Raw genomic sequence first — 8,612 nt, forward strand, 5'->3', positions numbered from 1 at the left:
TCTAAGCTGACAGCTGACCAAGAGAAAGCTCATGACCAGATTTGAAATTATGAGTCGGGATCTGTTTTCTTATTTTAGTCGAGTCGAGTCTAGGACTTTCTTTTCCTGAAGTTGAGTCGTTCGTTCCGCGATGACCTAGGGTGTGTCCTAGGAATCGTTCCTTCGAGTCTTTTAAGCATTTGTCATTCCAATAAAGGTTGCAGTTTCGTTTCCCAATTTGTTTTGTTTTCAATCCTCAATCATTCTGAAAGCATGATAAAATGCACAACACACTCAAAGGCATCCCTGGGGTAGAAATATGTCCCGTTTCAAAATGTAAGGTATAATAGGATCCCGTGTTTGATTCCTTTACCTATTCCATGTCTGGTGGTAGGAAACCTCCATCAGAACAAGTGCTTATGACAAGCTTTTAGATGAATCTATGACGAACCTGGACTAGCTCCTTGTTTCCCCTATCGATGATGGAAGGCAAGCCCATCCCCAACAAAATCATCCCATCTCGAAGAGAGAAGATATCAACCCGTTCTAACAAGGAATTGTTAGTTCTTACCCAAATTAGTTGGCGAAGCCCAGTTTTCAAGGTGTATCCATTTCTGACTAAGAGAATGAATAGAAGATCATTTTCAAAGAGAGAAAAAAGATGAAAAAGAATGAAAAAATGAGAAAAGGAGAAAAATTGGAAAAATGAAAAAAAAAAAGAAAAATGAAAAAAAGATGAAAGGAAAAAAAAAAAAAGAAAAAAAGATGTTGAAGTTATTGCAAAAGGTTTTTGGTTGAATGTCGAAGTTACGCAAGCCAGAAGTCAAGTCAAGTACCCATAGTTGAAGTTCAATGGGCGAAGCCCAAAAGCTTAAGTAGTAACCTCTTTACCTCTAAGTCCTTCCTGAGACAGTTACAAGGGTATAGTCGGGAATTTTGAGAATCATTCCGCTTGTGTTGTTATACCTAGCCTTTAGGGTCCAGACATGGAAATTTGAACCCACATCATTTTCAAACCCATTTGCACTCGGGTTTCATCAAACCCGAGACACCATTTCCAACCACATCAGAAGCCATAGCCCGTGGCCTTAGCACCACAAAACGAACCTTCAGAATGATAGTTTACCTTGCGAACCTATTTTTACCAAGCTCCACATCCCAAAGAACCACAGCCTTTTGTACCAACCCTAGACATGGGATTTAACCCGGTACTTTACAGGCTAGAATGGGATATGACATTATACCTTAGGTGAAACCTTCGAGTGTGTACACACAATCAAAATGCGAATTTAATGCAACCTGATCGAACTACGTCGGATTTGATTTCGCTCCATGCGAATACGTAGGCAGTCCTTCTGAACAAGGGATTCAATCCACTCATCAACCAAGTTGTCATCTTGTCGGTTTCTTACGGGTCTTAACCAAGTCCAAATGAAGCCACCTTTGTTTGAGTCGGTCTTAGCACTCGATGTAGGCTAGGATGAGGATATGGGTTCGGATGAATAGTATCGAGTCTCAGAATGAGCTTTATCTAACGGTTTAGGCAAAGATGCTTAGTCACATAGATGTGGGTTTGTGTTGGGAACAGAAAATATGAAAAACCCGCTGAAAATAAAGAAGGCGTGGAAGAAAAATAGTAAAAGCCCGCTGAAAAGAAAGAAGGCGGTGGCAAGAAATGCTGAATACTCGCTGAAAAGAAAGGAGGCGAGGAGAAGAGTGACAGAATGTTCCCAACAAGAGTGATGTGTGATGTCTAAGTGTTCTCATAAAATCAATCTGTGTTTAGTGTCTGCGCGAAGCCAACGTTGTTGCTCCGTGAGTTTAATCCTCCTTGTCAATGCCAAGTGATTCCCACTTGCCATCTTTTGGTGCCGGAACGGCCAATTTACATTTCTACCCCCAACAAGTCAATGATTGAATTAAAACCCGTGCACACTTACGGTTTTAGTTTCCTTTTTGTTTTACGGTAGCGGGCTACGCCCACGTTGTTTACGGGTCATACAGAGTGTCTGAGTCGTGTTTCATGCTCACCCATCAAGGTTCGATTTCTAAAAATTTCAAAATTTCAAAATTTCAAAAATTTCAAAATTTCAAAATTTCAAAATTTCAAAATTTCAAAAATTTCAAAATTTCAAAAACCTTTTGCGAATTGTGGATAGATGATCCAAGTAGTAGAATCTTTGCGGGTCGATGGCCCAATCGTTCAAAATTTTCAAATTCAATTTTCGGGTCGATGGCCCAATCATTCAAAATTTTCAAATTCAATTTTCGGGTCGATGGCCCAATCATTCAAAATTTTCAAATTCAATTTTTGAAGGGCCGATGGCCCAACATACCAAGTGATGTCAAATTTAAACTTTGGGTCGATGGCCCAATTATTCAAAATTTTCAAATTCAATTTTCGGGTCGATGACCCAATCTTTCAAATGATCCAATTTTAAGATCAATGATCCAAATGTGCATATGTGATGATTATTGCTTGTACATTTTCTGTGTTTCAAATATAGCAGGATATGTTTCAACTGGGGGCTCTAAAGTCTTCGACTTTAGAGCCATCGCAAATCGGGGCTCTGGCCGTTGGCTTCGAGAGACCATTATCAAGATGAAATGGATGACATCCACTCAGAATTCAATTCAATACAAGAGTATGAAATGGAAGAATTCCGCAGCTGAAAGCAAATGATGAAAGCGGCGGCAACCTCCTCGGAAAGTCCCGTCCCGTTCGGACAAGCGCCAGCAGATGAGAAATTTTGGGCAAATGTCAGCAGATGACGAGTTTTGGACAAACGCCAGCAGATGATAAAGTTAGGGCAAGTGTCAGCAGTGGCCGAACTACGACGCGGGTTTGATTCTGTCAGAAACGGATACGTAGGCGCCTAAGGATAAGGCTCAATCCACCATATATGCAATTTATGGGTCGACGACCAGCAATGACAACTTGACACAACAGAAGCAAGAGTCAATCCCCAACGAAGTTTCGGGTACGATCTCTTCTTATGGCTGGCGAGCTTATATACGCAAGTCTAATGGACTATAAACGACCCGAAGAATCCTCCGGTCGAGGGGGACCTGGGGTATACTTTGACTTTTGCCTTGTCCAAGCCTCAGTCAAAGTGGGGGCTCTGTAGATACCCGTATCCGTCGATATTGGAATTTATAGAGAACCCGACAAACACCCGATGATGATAGGACACATGTATTCTTTAGTTGTCATGGTCATTATTTGGAGCTCGTTTTACGATGTAGAATGGGCGTCGTCGATGAAGTATTTTATTAATTTAAATGATATTTAAATTAATGTTTTTTTTAAGTTCATTTTATTAATTTAAATGATATTTAAATTAAAGTCTTTTTTAAGGTGATTTCAATTTAATTTAATTTATTTTGAATTTATTTTCCCAAGTTTATTTTATTGAAAATAAAATAAATACTTGATTTGAAAAATCATTTTATGAGTATATTTGGTTTGAAAAATCATTTATTTTAATGTGTTAATTGATTTGAAAAATGGATTTAAAAATCGAAAAGAACTCGTTTCAACCACACGTTTTTGAGCTCGATTTTAGCTCACTTTTTGAGCCCGTTTTCTTTACGAGTTGGCACGAATATCGAGTACACTAACCAACCTAAACCCCTACCCATCCAACCCCAGTTCGAACCCCATAACCACGGCCCAAACCATGCCCCAAATCACCCCCAACCAGCCCGCAAAACACGAAACAGCCCCCCCTGTTTTGCAGCTCAAACCCGAGTCCAAAACCCGCTCCAAATACCACCAAAACCCGTGCCCATTAACCCTAACCCATACCCTAATATCCTACCCATATTACCTTACCTTAACCACCAAGAAAACCCCCCATAAGAACCCTAGAAAACCCCCCAAAAGCTGCTGGACAGCAGCTATGCTCAGCCGAGCCCGTCTGCCTCTCCTCCTTTTTACCCTACTTTAACTCCTTATAAATACGACCCCTTCACCATACATTCATTCCTCTAAGTTCTCCATAGATACTACCTTCACTTATAAGCTTTAAACCCCAGAAACAAACCCTAATTGCCTCTCAAAAACCCTCCACAAAACCGACTTGCAAACTGGAACAGTTTGTGTGTCCTCTTCGAAAAACAATTCGTTCCTCCATCAAACCTCCATCAAAATTCGAGTTTCTTGTTCCTAATTAACCATAAAACATCCATCTACACATTAGACAAAGATTTACGAGCCAAATTGCCCTTGAGAGTACACGAATTCCCTCGAAAAACAGAGTGTTATACACTCTGTTTTCGCGGCTTTTTCCTGTCTGTCCAGTTCTGTTTGTGCTCGTTTTTCGTACCCAATAACTCAAAACTAGCAGGGATTGCTTTAATATATCTGTTATCCTCTCTTTCTAGTTTTTAAAACATCTTTTAAATCGAATTTTCATCGTGAAACGAGAGAGAAATCGCTGTTTGAAAGTTGCTGTCCAGATTTGCCAAAAACGTGTTGTTTGCTTTGTTTCTTCGTCGACGACGGCCTCTCGAGATAAAATCTACCATCGATTACGACCTAAGACGGTGTCAACGATACATGTAGTTTGAGGGTGCATCAAATCCTCCTCTTTCTTCCCTTTATTTCGTTTTTTATGTTTGTTTTTTTATTGTTTCGTTTTATTTCGTTTATCGTTTTTTATTTAGCGTTTAAATTAACTACGAAACTAGTTTAGTCCGAGTATGAGTTAAAGTACCACCATGAACACCCGAGTTGACTTGAGATGGGAAAGAAACCGCTACATCAGTCGGTCGTACACCCCCGTCTCATTTACATATCCTCGTGTTCAAGGTAGGGCATTAATAAAACGATTTCTGACTTCGTTCTTCGCTTTTGACCCCCCCTTTGTTTCGTGTGATTCGACCCACCTTAGGATCATTTACATGTTAGTATGACCTCTGATTGTTAACATATAACTCGTTTAGATGACATTAGATCAATTTAATAACCTAATTAGACACTTTAGGGTACATCGACATAGCTTTAAAAATCAACTGTCGATTCTGTAACTTAATTGAATGCATCTCTCTCTTTCACCTAATTTCTCGTTAGTATAAGAGTGCGTGATTAGCACCTTCTTATTAACACTCGATGAGTTAAATTAATTAGCAAACTTAACCTAATTGGACCCCTTTAGGCCGTGTAGAATGCGCGTTTGTAAGGTATCTTTTCAAATCAATCAACGTCGTTTCTAACTTGTTTTCTAGCCCGCTTTCGAATTCGTTTCGCAATCAATCGATCTAACTAATGAACCTGACCTAGGACCTAGGGTTGGACATGGCTTTAGGCCGTGAGGCTTGGCCGTGTCCTTTGGTTTTTCTTGTTTCGTTTATTTTACATCGTTCGTTTTTTATTTGTTTTGTCGCTTGTAATTTATCGTTTGTTATCGAGTTGTAATTTTCAAGTTAGCTTTCTTTTATCGAGTCAAAACCTCTTTCAAAACCTTAGTCTTGTTTGGTTAGATGGTTGTGCCCCAATGCATGTAAGAGCGTAGTAAATCGCATATTGTTTAAAGCAACATGGCCCGGTTTATGCTAATGCATGCTTTGGTGTGTGGCCCTATGTCTAATTCGATAAGATTAAGTGAAAGCACGCATCACGAGGAGTGACCCAAGGCCGTGAGTCATGTAAGCCGTGGGCCACCCCTTTGTGCACGGTTTCCTAGGCCGAATGGCTGGGTATTGCGTCGTGTGTGTAGCGTTGTATTTTAGATCGAGTTGTATCTTTAATTTCTCGTTGTGTCGGCATGAAATGCCTGGGTTGTAATAGGATAGATCCCAACGGCTACCCCATTCCCATCAAGCCTTGTTTGTTTCGTTTATATGTTGTTAGATCAATCAACCCACATGCTAAATTACAACTTTGACAAAGTTAGTTTAGTTGCATCTAAAACGACATAGAAATTGTTGTCACATGTTAGGGTTTTAAAATGATGTTTGCATATCATATATCGTAGTAGCTATGACCTTGTTTGAAATCCGACACTTGACTTAGTAGAGGCCGTTATTGACGGGCGGGGTTAGGTGTCCTTATGGGCTTCCTAACACGTACCCTCACCCCTTACTCAAGATCTATGGTTTGTGGATCCGTCTAAATACCATTGGATTACGAGAGTCATTCAAATCGAGTGATATAGGGTACAAGTCTTTATCTTTAATCACTCGTAGTCGATTGGCTTTATGCTTTTCGATGAAAGGTGTAAAGTTGACTTGAACGGTTCCAAGTTCCCATAAAACTTGGTGGCGACTCTAATTTGTCTTAATTCGATTCGAAAGAACCTCGAGTCGATTATGCCTAGTGTGGATCCCGCGGACGCAGTTCCCGAGGGCCTTGTCCACAGCCCTCATATCAAAACTAGTGCCTATTGCCTCGGTTGGTCACTACATGGGTGGTTACAAGTAAGGGTGAACGATATTGGCAATGTGGTATGATGGCATGAATGATATGGTTGTTGCTAGACTCTTGCATGCTATGAAATTTCATATGTGTAGAGAGGAATTTACATGTCTCGACATCTCTGAGAAAATGATAATCCTCTTTCCCTTGATGCATGTTGTGCGGTTATCTAATGCTTGATAGAGTTATTGTTAGTATATATATGGCAACATTTCGGCAAGGTAAGTGCAAGTGTGGATGTAGGGAATAGGGATTGACAACTGTGGTGTGGCATGAGCTAACTCGGGACGAGTCACCGATGAGTGGGGAACTAGTGAACATTGTATTGTCTTGCAGGAACTCCGTCAATAAGCCCTTAGTGAGAATTTGAAACCCAACGGGGTAACTTGACCGAGTGCGAGAGTCAACTCATCCGAGTAAGAGAGCACTCGACCGAGTGGACCCTTAACTCGACCGAGTGGGTCATCCACTCGACCGAGTGAGCTTATACTCGACCGAGTGCACTCGGCACTCGACCGAGTAGGTCCACACGGGTGGAGTTACTCGGCTTAAAGCCCTTATTCTTCCCAATTTTCCATTCCTATCTTCATACCTTCATATCTTTATCCCTTCCAACACCATATTCTCCCAAAAACCTCCATTGTTGCTCTAACTTGCTTGGAATTCATCCTATTTCTCCACCTTTCTTATCTAGTCTCACTAATTTGGTCAAGGTAAGCTAATTCATCTTCTTCCATCTTTCCCCAAATTTGAATTTCTTAGATCTACTTCTAAATCCTACAAGTTTTGTTAATTAATTGTTCCTTTTGCTTAATTCATGATATTAGTAAGCTTTTAATACCATTGTTGTGGATAAAAATCAAATTTTTGTAGAAAATTTTTGTTCACCATTGTAGGACTCGACTTGGGTGTTCTTGAGTCAATGATTGGATTTTTGGTGATTGTTGTTGTGTATAGTTGTCAAAGGCTTAACTTTTGTTGTCATGGATGGATCTTCCATAATATGTGTAAATTTCATCTTAAAACTCCGTCTTAAATTTTCGAATTTTAGACAAGTCATGCCCAAATTTTGATTTTTCATGAGCAAAACTTAGTTTAATTGCCTTGTAGGACTACTATCTTGGTTAATAATGCATTATGTAAACCAAAATAAAATCAATTTTTGTCTTAAAACTTGGGTGAAAACTCTTCTAAGTTCTTCTAAAATTCTCATGAATAATGCATTCTTGTACCTTAATGATGATTTTCCTATGTTGTAGTATTGAGGATTTTGTGGTTACTACCACCTTATAAGAGGGATTAAAAGAAATTTTGTCTCAAAGTCTTGAAAATTCGACACTAACCATATTAAATTTTAATTTATACTCACTACTTGTGTTACTACTTACTTGTTCAATTAAAAGGTTTTCTTATGATAAAAAAATACTTCACTCACCCGAATTCCTTTTTAAATCTTGACAAACTAAATTTGTTTTTTTTTTTTTATTTATTTCACCAACTTTAGCGAAATTGTTGATTGATGGTAATGTCATGTGGTCACTTAAGTGAAACTTTGAAGTGTAGTGTGTCTTGGATGAGTCGAAATTTGACAAGTCGGGTGATGAATTAGGATAATACATGTAATTAAGGACATGCTTAAACTAGTGTTATGTCACAAGGATCTTTAAATTCCGGAAAATAATTTTTGTAACATAAGAAAATTTTGGAGAGGTCAATTAAATTACAAGAAACTATAACAAAAATCCCCTTTCTTTTGGTGTCTATAAAATTGAGAAGTTGGGAAAATTCTATCCATATTCAAAACTTTGCTTCAAATTCTTACCTTTCTCGTTCCATACCTTGTGTGATCTCCTCTTGTAGCTTGGAAAGGAACGCTAGAAGCGGCCGTGGAAGGAACAGTCGTCAACCTCAACAAGAAGTACCACCCGCTATCACCCTCCCGGACTACCCGTCCATAGCTTTTGAGAGAAAGGAGCACCGGGACAAGTTTGAGGTCCTAGCCACTAGGAGGATGGCTCCGATCAAGTGTATGTCGGTAAGTACCTTGGAAGTCCTAGGAATAGAGAAGGAGGTGTATAACATCTTCTCAGTTCTTGGATTGGAGGGTTTGTACACCTTGGAGGAGATAAGTTACCACAACCTCACCCTCGACTTTTTGAGCTCTTTCACCTATGACAAGGGGACCCATAAGGCGAGTTTTAGGCTCAAGAATACC

Source organism: Silene latifolia, chromosome 9 (genome assembly GCF_048544455.1).
Source record: "Silene latifolia isolate original U9 population chromosome 9, ASM4854445v1, whole genome shotgun sequence".
NCBI lineage: Eukaryota > Viridiplantae > Streptophyta > Magnoliopsida > Caryophyllales > Caryophyllaceae > Silene > Silene latifolia.